We start from the raw sequence: 15,153 nt of genomic DNA, 5'->3' as shown, positions 1-15,153 counted from the left end.
TAAGTAATAGATAAATTACTGGTGTCTGTATTATCAACATCTTATTAAGAGCAAGAATCCAGCTTGCTGCCATTGGAATGTTGTAACATTAATCTCTAATCAGTGATCAGAATGAGATCCAGAGAATGAAATTTATCAAATTCCATTATACAGTGTATCTGGAAGGATGATAAACATGATTAAAATTCATTTCAACAATAGAGTTGCTCATATGTATTTGATGATCTTTTTCCTTAGAATGGTTAGACAAATTGTATAGCTCCCCACAATGAAATTCAGTCATGGACAGTATACAATTTGCCCTTATAATAAAAAGCAATATTTACACAGAATGCATTTTGCGTGGAGATTAAATATAATGTGTAATGAAATATACTTAAGTACTTTATAATTTATTCTGAAAGCAAAATGCATTTGACCAAATGTCATACATCATTCCACAGAAGACTAAATGGCAAATACAATCTATATTCCTAAACAAACAAACAAACAAACAAAGCACCACCACCTGCATTAAGGGAAGCACAGTTAAATACTCAAAAGTCAGAAAATGCTCAAGTTACGTTTGGGTGTCAAAATATAACTGCACCCCTTTATGCATATGCATTATGGTGTAGACTTTAATTGCATGATCACATACTATTTCTCAAATGCAATATTTAGTTTACCCATTGACTTAATTTTATATTTTTTATACCACCCTAGACACACATGTAATATCTTCTGCTACTGTGTAGTAGTCTGCAAATCCAAAGAGAAACCAGTAAACTCATTTATATACACAGTAAACAAGGGAAGGGTTTTTGCAGACCTACTTTAATCATCATACACCTTGCAATATCCATAGTGAATGAGGCAGGGCTCCTACAGAATTTCCAATGGGATTTTAAAGAAAATCTGTAACTATTTGACTGTAGGCACCAGTAGGATGGCCTGTCCCATGCAAAGTGCACATTCAGGGATCGTTCACACTGAAGTCACTGACCAAACTCCCATGGGCTTCAGTGGTGCAAAATCAAGCCCTGAATGAGGCAAATTAACGTGTCTCTGTCCTACTACCATAGACCTCAAGGTGGGATCCATGATGGGACTAAGGTATTGCAACTTTTAAGTTTGATTCAAGAACCAGGGGAAGACAGGCATTTGACCACCTAAGTCATGTACGGGGCCTGATCCAGCGGATGTGCTCAGAGGCTGCCTACTGAATCAGGTCCCATTCAAAATCACAGAGTAGGAGGAGCCCAAGTTGTAACTTTTAGCCCAGTTTTTGGACCACTTTCTTGAGCGATGAGAGCCCCCCTGTTCAAATGCCTTCTCCCCCTCTAGCAGAGAGTGGAATTGAACCTGGGTTTCCCACATCTCTGTGATTTCAAATGGGACCCAATCCAGTAGGCAACGTCTGAGCTCACCTACTGGAAAGAGCCCCCGCACATGACATAGGCTTTTGAATGCCTGTCTTCCCCTAGTTTTTAATAGCTCTGGGGCTTAGGCAGGAGATAGGTGTCTGGACACCTAGAATGAGGCAGCAGTACACATGCTCAGAGGCAAAAATATAGGTGCTGAGGGAATGGTTACCCTGAAAACTTAAACACCAAGTGAGCCTAGGTGCCTACAGGGTTCAGTGGGAGTTTTTGTGGATCACAGTGGAGTCAAAATCAGAATTTAGGTGTGTAAGTATGGGGTTTAGGTGCCTAAGTGTGGGTTTGTGGATCCGGGCCTCAGCTACTCTAGTGAGAGCATAACATGAAAGCTTGCATAGATAGATAGACATCCAAGAGAGTTTAGTCATTGAGTTAAATAGGAGCTGGATAGAATGGGGCCCAATTAGGGTGTTCATAAGACAGGGTTCTTAGTGAGTGAAGCCCATATTTGGCCCATTAAGGCTTGTCACACATAATAACATATCTAATTGCTGTTCCAATTGTTGCACTCTCTTGGCTACAGCAGCCTGGCTTGAATCCTTGCCAAGGAGTTATTATCTTATTTCCATCCAGAAAAGAATTCCTAAAGGCCTAAGGCCCCAATCCTACTGCTGTTAATCATGGAATAGTTCCACTTAGGTCAGTGTTACTGCTTACATAAGTAAGGGTAGCTGAAGCAGGGCCTAGAGGTGTAATATAAAGAAACTAAGCTCTCTTATTAATAAAACATTAAAACTGTTCTCCAATTTGCAAGCAATCACTGAAAAGCAGAATCCTACACCAGACATAAGCTAAGTGTATGTTCATAGAAGGATAATATATATATTTATATTCACAGAGCAACCAGTTGCAGTTTGTGGGCAAAATTCAGCCCTGTTGTAAGCAGAAGCAATTCCTATTGATGGCAATAGGATCATTTACACCAGGGCTGCTTTTGGCTCCATGTCTATTTAGTACAAGAATGCACAATAGTACCAGATGGGGCATTGATTTAGTACAAGTTGAAAGCTTTTGCACGTGAATATTTAAAAAGACTGTTTCTACAATAGCAACTATTTTGGGCTGGAGAACAACATGTGCCAATCTGAGTTGCATCATGCTTTGCGTATCTCAGGGTTCTTTACTTTGAATAGTTCCATACAGAACAGTTTCTTAATCTCTCCCATACAGTTACTGTATGTATAAATCCTCTAACTAACACAAGGATGCAGCATGTTTCTAAAAAGATGCGCCCTGTATTCACTCGTGAAAGTACAAGCCCGCCAGTGGGAGTGATTGAGGCAGATCTTAGTTTAAAGAGCCCAGGGGCTCATACTATTTTAGTACAAGGGATTGGCGCACACGCACACACACACCCCTCACATTTTTTGCACATTTGGTTTTCATTTGTTTGAAATGGTTTTGTAGCCTAATAAAAGACCTACAGCTTTATATAAGGAAGTTAACTGGTTGTCTTTGGGCAGTAGGAGGCTTTTTCATTTATTACTGGGTTATTTTAAGGGCATTATACAGTGATCCCATGAGCTCTGTTATAGCATTGATTTGATTTATATCTTTTTTTTTAAAAAAAAATTAGGCTGTATTTTATTAAAATATCAAATGTCAGTGTGAAAACAGAGTGTGTTGCCTTTTTTATGAAGTTTCTTCAGCTTGGAATGGAAAGCATAGTTTGTAAACCATTAGATCATCCATTATTTTCCCCTTGCGCCTAGTTTAAGCATAAGCAATGTAAACAAAAGGTGCATTGCTTTGGGGTCCTATTCAAGCCCTTATTCTAGAAGTGCAAAGCTATCTAATTTACCAATCCACTCACACCTTCCAGCAAGGGTTAATTTGCTAGGGTGATCTCACCCTTCAAGGCTTGGACCTGAGGAAGAGAATTTGCCTGCCTAATCTCACATTCTGGCAGTCGGACAAGATGGGAGGTTCCACCAGTTCCTTCCCTTTCATAGCTCAATTTGGAAGGCCAGCCTTTATTGATCCAATTAGCAACAACTTCTGCATCCTTCCAAGTATACTATTAGGGGTTTTTTCCTCAGTAAAATGCTTATCGGACATAGCACAGCAATCAGAAACACACATATTTAAAAGCACAATGAAATCTTCATATATACAATACTGTAGATATGTTTATTTTAGTGGCTCCTCTCATTCTCTTTGCTACATGTATAAGCACTTACTATATAAGGTTAGAATATTGGAAACTAGTATTAACCACTTTACAGCAGAGTAAAGTACAGGATACTGAATAAGTTGATGGAAAGTATATTGCAAACTTAACTTGCTAGGGTCCAATTTAAAACTTTTTGACTCATTCCTTCTTTTGTATTTAGATTTTTCCATATAATATGTACCGTATCAATAAATTTCCCTTGTAAAGTCGTGCCTACAGTGCTTATTCAATGTGGATCTGCATTAATTCAAATAGACATCAAGGGACAAATCATAGTCTCAGGACACAGCCCTGGTAAGTGTGCTGAGTGGTATGAACTGCGGGGTGGAGGAGAAGGAGGGGCATATGGGGAATGGAAACCTCCCACCACAAGCTAAAGAACAGTAGCAGAGTTGACCCAGGGACATTAATTCCAGCAGTCGGGGGCTTGGCAAGTGGATCTGCATAGTCCTGGATCCACTAGCCATTCCTTTGCCCCTGCCCAGCTCTATGGCAGTACAAAATCCCTATTCTTGGGTGCTGAGATTTTGCCCTCTAGAGCAGTGTAAGTGTCCTGTTTCTGCTGCACTTAGTGCTCCGGTCAGCACAGAGGCTTTGTGTTCATGCAAAAATACTGTGCATGTTTACCTCAGGGTAACTAACACAAACGAGCTATCCTGAGGTAAAAACACAATGAAGACCAGGCATTTCAGTTTTATTGTGAGGTAAACTCGCTAAGGTCATCCCCTGGAGGGGGTGCAGGTTGTTTATCCTGAGGTAAAAAAAATGACACAATTTTTAGCAGTGAAGACAAGCCCAGAGAGGCAGGCAAGATGGATTTACCTCAGGGGCAAAATCATGCCTTTAAGTGGCTGATTCTGGGAAGCTTATACTCCCTTGTGAATCCTGGAGCGGCCTTCATTTCGAACTAGATGTTTATAAAAGAAGCCTGAATGCACACTTAATTTGTGCCAGGACTGAGCCCCAGCACCACTCGGCTTGGCAGTTCAGAGCTCCGGTATCTCTGGGCTTGCCGCATCAGTTACGAAAGCACCTAATTGCTTGAGCCCCAGCATCTCTTTCATTACAAATTAAGCACTGCCTGAAAGGGATATCTTCCAGCCTGTTGTATGGTTGTTAGATTTGTTTTGCATTAGAAATTCAGGTCTTGTTTACCCTGTTTTTGGTTTGTCTATTTTTTTTTACTTGAAGACTTTACGGACTACAGAGAAAAATGGTAGGATTAAGGGCAAAGGAAGCTGAAAATCCACATCTGAGACGTCCATTGAGTTTTCCTGCAAAACAAGAGAAGACCACGCTTGACTTGACATTCCTGCTATTTATTAGTTTAAAAAAATAAATAAACAAAATAAATAACTGGTATAAAGAAGAAAAACAACCACACAAACCTACTTTTTTCCTGCTGAACATCATCTTTAAAGTAAACTCGAGTCATGCAAATGGATTCCAACTGAAATCCAGATAGAGAGTAAATCAGTGCAGCTTCATTCAGACAGTAGGGTCCTCAGGATGAATGTATGGGAGTGGTGGTACTGAAATGGTTAAACAGAGAGTGCAGTACACATAAAAAATAACACCCCACATACCTGCGGCAAAATAACCTTTTCATTCTGATACAAATTGTGGGAGCTGAAACACTTTAAGTGGGTGTAAGGAGATTCCTGCATAAACATCATCTGTTATAACAAAGGGCCTGTTTCTTCTCCTACTGAAAACAATGGCAACGTTCCACTGACTTCAATGGGAGCAGGATTGGGCCCAAGGTTTCCATGCTGCTTTCGGAATGGAATGGAATGGAAACCTCCTCCCTAACTAATCTGAATACAGGTCACACAACTGTTTCGCTTTTGGGGATAACGGAAACAACTTCTTTTATGTGGACCAGGTTCCACATCTGATATGCCCAGCCACAGATAAAAATCACAAGCATGCTTCTCAGATATTGAATAATATTGTTTAAAGATAGAAATTGTGAGCTGCTAGTCTTTTAAGTATAGTCAGACAGGCTAAATAATCCAGAGGGGTTTACAAGTGGGTGGAAAAGAAAGTGGAAACTTCTGTGAATTTTGGTAATAATTCAGTTTAGTATCTTATTTTGATAGAGGGCTCCCTCTTCTGGATTTTGATTTAACTGTATTTCCTGGAATCAAAGCTTGGCTGAATAGCCCTGCTATACATTTCAAACATAATTATTACTAGACTTAGGGTGACATTTTCAAACACCTAAACATGTCTTAGAAGCTCAAGTCCTATTGACCTTAGTCACTTAGGATCTTTTGAAAAACCTAGCCTTCGTGTTTAAGCATCAGGTGCTGTGAAATCTGGCCTGTGAAATTTTAAATGTATTTCTTTAACAAGGCCACTACGTTCTTGTATTTTATATTTCAAATTCACATATAACAGACACAGAAGCGTTTCTAGTTCTTCTCAGGTAGAACTGCTTGAATAGTAAAAATATGTATAAGAGGAGCCAGTCTATATAAAAAAAATACAAAAATAAGTGTTAGCTGCAGGACAATAGAAACTCAGCATTCACAAACAAAAATGACTCCTTAGCCACACTTTTAAGTAAAGATTTAATAGTACAGCAATGATATTTAATACTGATGCAGAGAGGTCTCATATTATTGTATGAGTGTAGCAAAATATAGGCTCAATCTTACTACCCTTTGAATTTAATAGCAAATCTCCTATTGTCTTCAGCTGGAGATGGAGCAGGCCTGTACTACAAAACATTTATCATTTATGAACTATTATCATACTTGATTTCAATGGGTGTCAGACTGAGTCTTTACTTACTAAGCTGCAAAAATTCAGTGATGCACAATGAATCTTCTGGTCATCAGAGTGAATCAGTGAGATCTTACTGTACCTTGTGGTTACTTTTCTTCTTACTTCACTTCACAAATCCCCTAACTGATAGGAAATATTTCCAAGGAGCACAACCTGTGGATGATTATGCCTTTCAGATCAGCAGTCCTAGGAGGGAAGTGTCAATAGAGTGGGAAGCTCCCCAAAACCAAAACTATTGTTCTTTAGCGTTGATACAAATCAAAATAGTTTCATACAGATACAGTCCTAAAATCCTGCCTTACCCTACAAGAAATTTCCTGCCTTGTGGGGTGAATAGCATTGAATTCCTGCAAAAGACAGACACTCCCTGAAAAATAGGCAAAATTGTCAGGCCTGGGACTGTATATTACAAAAATCAACATTTATTTAGGAGAATAATTTTTTCAAGCTGGAAGAAAGCTATTTTTAACATGGACAGGGCTATAATACCCCAATGCAAACATTGCTATGAGGCTGTGGCTATTGATTAGGTTCCTGGCCAAGTGGAAATTCATTATTCTAGGAAAAGACGGGAATGGCAAGAAATCTCTGGATTTAACTGAAATTAAAATAACAGTACTTCACATTAAACTTCACGGTGAAGTGAGTTGCCAGATGTCATCCAACAGGTCAGAGGGAGATCAAGGGATAGAATCCAGGTCTCCTGTGTCCAAGTCTAGTGGCCACACCCTGGACAACACTTTTTAAAACTGTGGCTACACTCTCAAAAGTGACAAAGTAAAAATGGCATCAAAGGGTTGCATATTTCGATCATTTCTATAGGAAATTTGCAGTTTACAGGTGAATACAATTTTTTTCCCAACTGCTGGGCCAGACTAGGAGGTTGGCATGGAACTTCCAACTGCCCCACGTGGAGACTTTGGCATTAGTTGAAGTCCCCATATTTCATGGGACAGGGTACACAAATCCTGGCCTCCATACACCCTACAGCACCCAGGAGATGTAGTGGTCTCTGGACATCTAGAGAAGTTGCGCTTTACACACCATCCACCAGTCCTGGCATCCACACACCATGTGGCGCCTGGGAGATGTAATTGTCTACATCCGCCTGTAGACCGTTTCCTTTTTCTCCCTTTGTGATCCACTTGGCCAGACTAAGCCAGGGGACCAGGAGGCCAGCATGGACTTCAAATTGCCCTCCTTGTCACTTTTAAACTTTTCATGCCCAGTCCCCTGTGAACTCAGACAGTGTAGGGGTATGGAATGGCTTCCATATGAGAAGAGATTCATAAGACTGGGACTTTTCAGCTTGGAAAAGAGACAGCTAAAGGGAGATATGATTGAAGTCTATAAAATCATGACTGGTGTAGACAAAGTAGATAAGGAAGTGTTGTTTACTACTTCTCATAACATAAGAACTAGGGGTCACAAAATGAAATTAATAGGCAGCAGGTTTAAAACAAGTAAAAGGAAGTATTTTGTCACACAACGCACAGTCAACCTGTGGAACTCCTTGCCAGAGGATGTTGTGAAGGCCAAGACCATAAGAGGGTTCAAAAAAAGAACTAGATAAATTCATGGAGGATAGGTCCATCAATGGCTATTAGCCAGGATGGGCAGGAATGGTGTCCCTAGCCTCTGTTTGCCAAAAGCTGGGAATGAGTGACGGGGATGGATCACTTGATGATTACCTGTTCTGTTCATTCCTGCTGGGGCATCTGGCACTGGCCAGTCAGACGACAGGATACTGGGCTAGATGGACCTTTGGTCTGACCCAGTAGGGCTGTTCTTATGTAGTACCCACTCAGGAATTTACCATTTCCCCAACCAAAAACGCCAAAGGAAAGAGCCAGTGGTTTACTGATTGATTTGCTGGAAAACTGGAAGGTAGATGAACGACAATGTGGCAGATTATGTTAAATCTCTTGATTTTTAAAGCATTGTCAAGATTCTGGGAGGGTATCCTCAGAGGGTATTTCTAAGGTGCCTATTATCTTATATAGAGACTGAATGTGCTGAGGTAATGAAGTAGTCCTCTAACACTGCACGATCTGCTGTAATATATGCTGCTCCATGAATGATGGGGAGCCATTCCAAACTCAACCTTTCATGACTTTCATAGATGTAAGTCAGGCTATTATAATTCTATTTGAATCTTAAAAAAAAAACCCTGAAAGGTTAGCAAGACATAATATCTGGCACCTCTAGAGGTCAGTGTAACATCAGAAGTGGAAAAAAATCCCTATCAGACTGCTTTCTGTGTGATTTGGTAGGCCTACATTTATATTGGAATGCAAATTTGTCCAACAATAAGGTTTCAAGGAAAAAGTTTATAATTTTTTGTAATATTATAAGGAGGTGGGCCCAGTGTCAACTATTTCCACTGACTGTAACTGTGAATGAGGTTTGTAAGGGCTCTGTTGGTAGTTAGACATTAGAGGTGTCTACTCTACCATGTGAGCGTAAAATGCTCATTGGTATTAAGGGGAGTTATGGGCATATATCCACCAGGGGCCAAATCCTGAAGTCCTTATTCACTCTTTACTTGGCTCTTATTCTGGCATAATTCCCACTGAAGTGTTTTCAGGAATTTTCCTTGAGCAAGTATAACATGCTGGCAAATTGTGTGCTGCATCCCCTAGTGGCTAGCCAACTAGAAGGTACCATCTCCATAGAGGCTACCTGTTAATGGATTTTTCCTTTTAGTCCTCTGCTGTGATGCTGAAGGTCCTCACTTCAAATCCTGTTGATAATCTACATGGGGATGTTAAAAAAGAACTAAGTAAAACTGAGGGTATGTCTACGCTGTGCTGGCATAGCCCTATAGTGTAGGTGCAAACTACACTAGGAGAAGGTATTTTTCCATCCAACGATGTTAGCTACGTCATCAGAAGCATTCTCCCATCAACATAGCTGCATCTACAGTGGGGAGTTTTTCAACATAGCTATGTCGGTTAGGGCTGTGGTGTTTTCATGCCCCCGACCAATGTAGCTATGCCAATATAACTGAGAAAGGGTTTCAGGTTTGGCCTAAGAAGAATAGTCCTGATTCTAAATTATAAATTCTGACCACGTATCTGCATGAGATATCTCCCAAGAGTTTAGTAAATGAACCATTTGGGAGTGAATCCTGAATCCTTGCACACTTAAAACTCCCACTGAAGTCACTAGGAGTTTTGGGCAGGCAAGCATGGTAGTTTCATTGCTCTTTTGTCAAGAATTTCAGCTGTGCAAAGCTGTCGGTGTCCTTGGTATTTGGGGTGGTGACAGCTGCCCAAAGTGGTCAGGGTTTGCAGTGCTTTAAGCAATGCTACCCTCCAGAAAAGATGGAACTTGACCCACTGTAGTGAGCATAAGCTACAGTTGACCTCTGAAAGAGCCATCAAGCTAGCTCAAGCTCCTTAACTCCTAATCAAGAGGGAACAGTGTTTTTGCGAGGGAGATAAACATTCATCACAGATGGAGAAAAAAATTCCAAATTTGAACCCAAATGTCATGGGTTGATCCACTAGTCTTTCAGTTCATCATGTTGCCTAAACTATCTCTCTTGCTGATAGCTTCAGATTGTCTTTTATGTATATTTGACGGAGTGGAACACAGCTGTAGTGTATTAAATGCACATAGCACGTCTCTCGGTTGAAGCAATCATATACCCAGATGCAAAATCTAGAACTCAGAGACCTCATGTGAATCCGAGACATGCCTAGGGGGATTTTGGTTTTGTGAGGAATAAATATAAATATTATAATCTGTGACAGATATAATCTCACTCCAGTACTTTCTACTTTATTTAAAAGGAAAGCTACCTATTTTACTCAGCCCTGCAGTCTGAAAATTCCAAAGAAAATAGGTCCTCTCAGCATGAACAAACTGTGAAATGTAGTTGAAAATAAATTCTTAATATAATTGGCATTAAAGAATTTTCAACTACATTTCACAGTCTGCTCATGCTGAGAAATGCTTTTATCTTTGGAACTTTCTGCTGCAGGGCTGAAAAAAATTTGGGACACTTTCCTCTTAACTCTTTCAGTTTCCTTGGATGACAGAATCCAGCAGAATGGAAACTGCTTATAAAATGTTGATATTCAGATCAGACAAGTATATTGTGCTACCTGAACTTGCTCCCTTGTCCCAAGAAAGGGGGGGAAATATTATATGTTGTAAATCCTGTTCATGTATATGGAGCCTGCTGTTTAAACCAAAGATTATGTATTCCTTCATACAGATCACAATTGCTATACTAATAGTACATCACTATGCTATCCAAAAATCACAACTGTTATGCCAACATATAAATTACTAAGGGCCAGATTTTAATAGTCTCATTCATGTTGAATAGCACCTGGCAACATGAAGCACAAAGATAGCATTCATAAAGCACAAAGATAGCATTCAGTGACCTTTGCTTTCTCCATCCCCCAACCTGAGATCCTGTGCCAGGCACAGTTTGGCTAGACCAAAGGCTAGCGGCCATGAAGTCAGTGGGAACTGTGGGTACTCAATATCTCTGAAAATCAGGCCTAGGGTCTCCCTTGGCAACCAAAAACTGAGGCACCCTAAATTTAACTAGCATCCAATTTTGAAAGTTCTGGCTTGGAGTTCCATTCCTCACCCTATTGCTAACTGTGCAACCAAGGGCCAGTTACTAAACTTATCTAGGCCATTTATTCCATCTTCATATGATGCACAATGAGTTTGTGGAACTCATTGCCACTAGATATCACTGAGGCCAAGAGCTTAGTGGGATTCAAAAGAAGGTTGGACTTTTATATGGATAATGAGATCATACAGAGTAACAGCAGCAAAGAACGAATAAGAATAAAGATCAGAAACAAAAAACCTGATATTTCAGGGCAGAAAGCAACATCTAGCTAATGAGCATTAGGAGGAAACTTTCCCTGTGGTCAGGTTATCTCATAACTGCCACGCTGCAGGATTTCATCTGAAACATCTGGAGCTGGCCACTGTTGGAGACAGGCTACTGGATAGGATGGTTTGATCCAGTATGGCAATTGCTAGATTATACTGAGCCCATTACCAAAGTGTGCAAGTGCCTTATAAAAAAAGATTACAGCTATAATGGATCTGCAAAGCATCAGTCTACAACTCCTATCAGTTCCCTTCCCACTGCAGGTCCCTTTCCCCTGGCCAGGTAAGGGAAAAGGTGCCGAAGCAGGAAGTGGATGAGTTCTGTCAGAAGGCAGTGGCCATATGGCAAAAGAGAAGCTGCAGGGAAGCTGAGGCAGTGGCTGCATGGCAAGCAGGGAGCTGGAGAGAACCTGGAGTCAGAAATGGATGCAGAGCCCTTATGGTACAGGCTGTGACTGCCAGATATTACAGCTCTGTGTGAGAGCATTAGTGACTGGACAGGGAGCCAGTGCAGAGGAGCCCCAATGAGAGATACTAACTGAGCCTGGCTTGGAAACCTACAAGTTCCTATTTGCTTGAATAGAGACTGAACTGGAGAGGACATCCCAGGCACTGGGCCTGAAGAGCCCTGAGTTTTGATTAGACTGCCCAGAGACCCAAACATTCACTGCTATTTCTCACTTGAACTGTACCTGTTTAAGCCACTGTACTTAGGGTATTTGCAAACTTTCCATTTCCTGCTAGCCCTGGTAAAATAACCTGTCCCTTAGCCATGTGTCTGAGAGGTTACTAGGACCCAGGGCTGGTGCTTGCAAGACCCAGCTGATGAAGTACCACTAGTGATTGCATCTGAGTGGTAGTACACCTGGCATGCCACTGGCATCCTAGGGGGTTAGGGTATGGGGTAGCCCCAATAATTACACAGCCAAAACAGACCAATTCCTCCCCACTTCCCCAGAGGCATTTGGTATCTGACCCCTGCACACACATCCTACTCTGTCATGTCCTCCTCCTCCTTGTTGTGGCTCTGGAAAAGCTGAAATGAAGAAGTTAGCTTTATACTTCTCTGAGGGGGCAGTGAGATGTGGTCATTCAAACCTGTCTGTGCCTCAGTATCCTTATCTGTTAAATGTGAAGAATACTTACCCGCCTTTGCAAAGTACTTTGAGATCCTTGGATGAACGTACCTGGTACTTGGCCACTGTTGGAGCCTCTGGCCTGAAACTGCACACAAAATATTATTCAAAATGGACAGTTACATATTATAACTCCCTAAATATAAACCAGCCTGCCCTTCATCCAAAACCAATTAGCTCCTACTTTTAATTTGCCTCAAATCTCCCTGAATGGACTAAACACATTATCATTTATAAACCAAGAAAGAAATGAGCAAAGCTCCTGGGAGCTTGCTTGCAACATGAAATATTAGGAACATTTACAACTATAATTGTATGTTCCTCATGGAGTTTAGATCTGGAGAAAACAAAAAACAAGTGTCCTTAAGATAGGCGGACAAAAGGTGAAGCGGTCATTTTGCTATAAAGTGCAAAGCTCTAAAGAGAATGGCATCACCTCCCTTGTCCATGGAGTCTTCTCTTTACCTCTTCTGTCCTCCCACTTCTCTAACATATACATACCATCCAAGCTAACCTTTTTGTGGAAACTAGCTGGTGCTGTTGATCTCTGAATTGCACCTCAAGGGCCAGAGTTAGGTCACAACTGGAGAATAATAGTCATGTTCTAATAATCATGGATTTTGGAATAATCTAGTGTCCTACTCCCAGAATGTTTTAAATTTTAAAGGGCCAGAAGCAGCGGGATTCATGTTACATGGAATGAACAGGGTCCTGGAACTCAGCATAAAATACACAGGTGCAAGGTGTTTAAAAATTATAAATATCCCAGGGTATTAATAGTCAAATAAAACAAATGTAATAAAGAAAAAATTAGCCACAAACCGTACACCAGAAGAACTTGTTTTCCCTAACTAAGCCCTATGTTCATTGAGTACCTTTCTCCAACAGGACTTTCACCTGAGTGAGTGCCTTCTAGTAATACTCTCTCTTATATGTTGATTAGGGCCCCATCATACCCTGCTGTTAAAGAGACACTCACACTTCTTGACGTTCCTGTCTTAAGGATGAGTGTAAAGGGAGCAAGTTAGATAAGAAGAAAAGAAAAGGTTAACAACAAGGTCAGGAAAAATCTTCAAAGGGCTAGGACCCTACCACAGGCCAGTGGCGCATTCTGGGAGCCTGCTGTTCTACATCTGGGGAGCAGCCAAGCCATGTACCATCCAGATGACATTAGCATAGGTAATTTGAGAGTGGACCAACCAGCTACCCTGAAAGATCCTAGAGAAGAGAAAGGCATCCTAGTCATTTATAAAGGATCCAGAAAGGGCAGAGCCTTCAAGCCACCACTCTGGAAATTCAGGAGGGCTCCATGTATCCTAACTAATGGAGAACAAGAGAAGAGAAATAGCTCTACAGACTTGAGTGGAGAAAGGCATGGGAAGTTGAAGAGAGCCATCAAGTAGGGGGTGTGGAGCCAAGGCTTTGCCCATTTACTCTCTATTCCCTGCCCTTCCCCACAACTGCTCAGAGGAGGGGATAAATGGGCAAGCAGCTTAATCCTAGGCAGCTAGACCTGAAGTCTAGTGAAGAGGGTATTAAATAAAAATGTAATCTTTCTGAGATTTTTCAAAGCGACCTACAAGATCTGAATGCTCAATTCCCATTAATTTTCCCATAGGGATTTGATCACCCAAATAGTTTTAAAATGCCAACCTTCATGTCTTGTAGTGCTGTGGATCACAGTAGACAGAAGTTGGAGGGAAAAAAAGAGTTTGCCATCCCACCCCCAAATGGTAAAAATGTATCTGCTTATTGTTTTCTATCACATTGGTCTGTAACAACCTGATTTAACTGAGGCTGGATAAAAAGTAAGTTGACATTTTCTTGTGTAAGTCAGACCACGTCAAAGTGCCTAGAGGCAATTTCATGAAATACTTGTCTCATTGGTCATGTGTATATGTTATATATTATCAAACATGTCAAAAGAAATATTTTTTAAAAGGACACAAACCCTAGGGAAAATGTTAAATCTATCAAAACCAGTGAGGGCCAGATTCTGCCACCCTTGCTCACATTAAGTAGTACCTTACTCTGAAAACACTGGTGAACTTAATAGAGCTACTGTAAATATTGGATTCTTTAGATTATTAATGCCTGGTCTCTGCTGAAGGCTAAGAACTCACTGGTTGTTATGGAAAAAAAGAAAATAAAACATTTTCTTACCAGCTGTAGACACTACTCAACGTGAGTAAGGGTGGCAAAATGTCTCTCTTTCTTGGTAAAATTTGGGACTGTGAAGTATTCATTCTAATGTTTGAAATCATAGAAAAGGTTATTTTAAAAGCTGCAAGATCTTTGGAGCAGGGACTGGCTTTTCACTGTATGTTTGTACAGTTCTTAGCATGCTGGGGTCTTAATTCCTGATGGGGGCCTCTAGGTATTATTTTAATAACAATAAATTATATGGAAAACAGTTGAGAGCCATCAGAAACTAATTATGAATAAAATTAAGGGAGAAAAGGTGGCTTCAGATGTCTATATGTCAGACAGATATTAAAGGTATCTTCAAGCTCCAATGTGAACATTACTCAAACAAAGGTGCTGGGGGAGCCTACACATTCAACTTATGCAAGTATCCCCATTAAAGTCAATGAGGCTGCTTTCATGAGTAAGGACTACTTGAATGACACCAGTGGATCCAAATTCAGTTTTCTTTGGATGTAACTAGATCACCTTCCTTTGCTGTGGCTAATCTTAAGGAAAGTAAGGGTAAGAGGCCCACATTGTTCAACCTCTAATTTAAAAGGAAAGATGGTCTCAT

General features: G+C 40.7%; 1 protein-coding gene across 4 annotated transcripts in view; it reads right to left on the bottom strand.

The window, feature by feature from the left end:
* Positions 1-242: 242 nt before the first annotated feature.
* The window catches only part of C2H7orf25 (chromosome 2 C7orf25 homolog), a 35,346-nt gene continuing 20,435 nt past the window's right edge, over positions 243-15,153 (bottom strand). The window contains exons 3-5 of one of the 4 annotated variants that reach the window (XR_013635375.1): positions 12,403-12,480; positions 4,987-9,141; positions 243-4,868 (exon numbers count right to left, since the gene is read on the bottom strand). The gene's annotated coding sequence lies outside the window, so the exon portion shown is untranslated. The remainder of the gene's footprint in view (positions 4,869-4,986; positions 9,142-12,402; positions 12,481-15,153) is intronic. The other 3 variants (XR_012157438.2, XR_012157439.2, XR_013635376.1) reach the window with 3 other exon arrangements.

The sequence above is a fragment of the Lepidochelys kempii genome, chromosome 2 (assembly GCF_965140285.1).
Source record: "Lepidochelys kempii isolate rLepKem1 chromosome 2, rLepKem1.hap1, whole genome shotgun sequence".
Lineage (NCBI taxonomy): Eukaryota > Metazoa > Chordata > Testudines > Cheloniidae > Lepidochelys > Lepidochelys kempii.
Note: the sequence above shows the minus strand (reverse complement) of the source record. Positions and strands in the feature narration are given on the sequence as shown.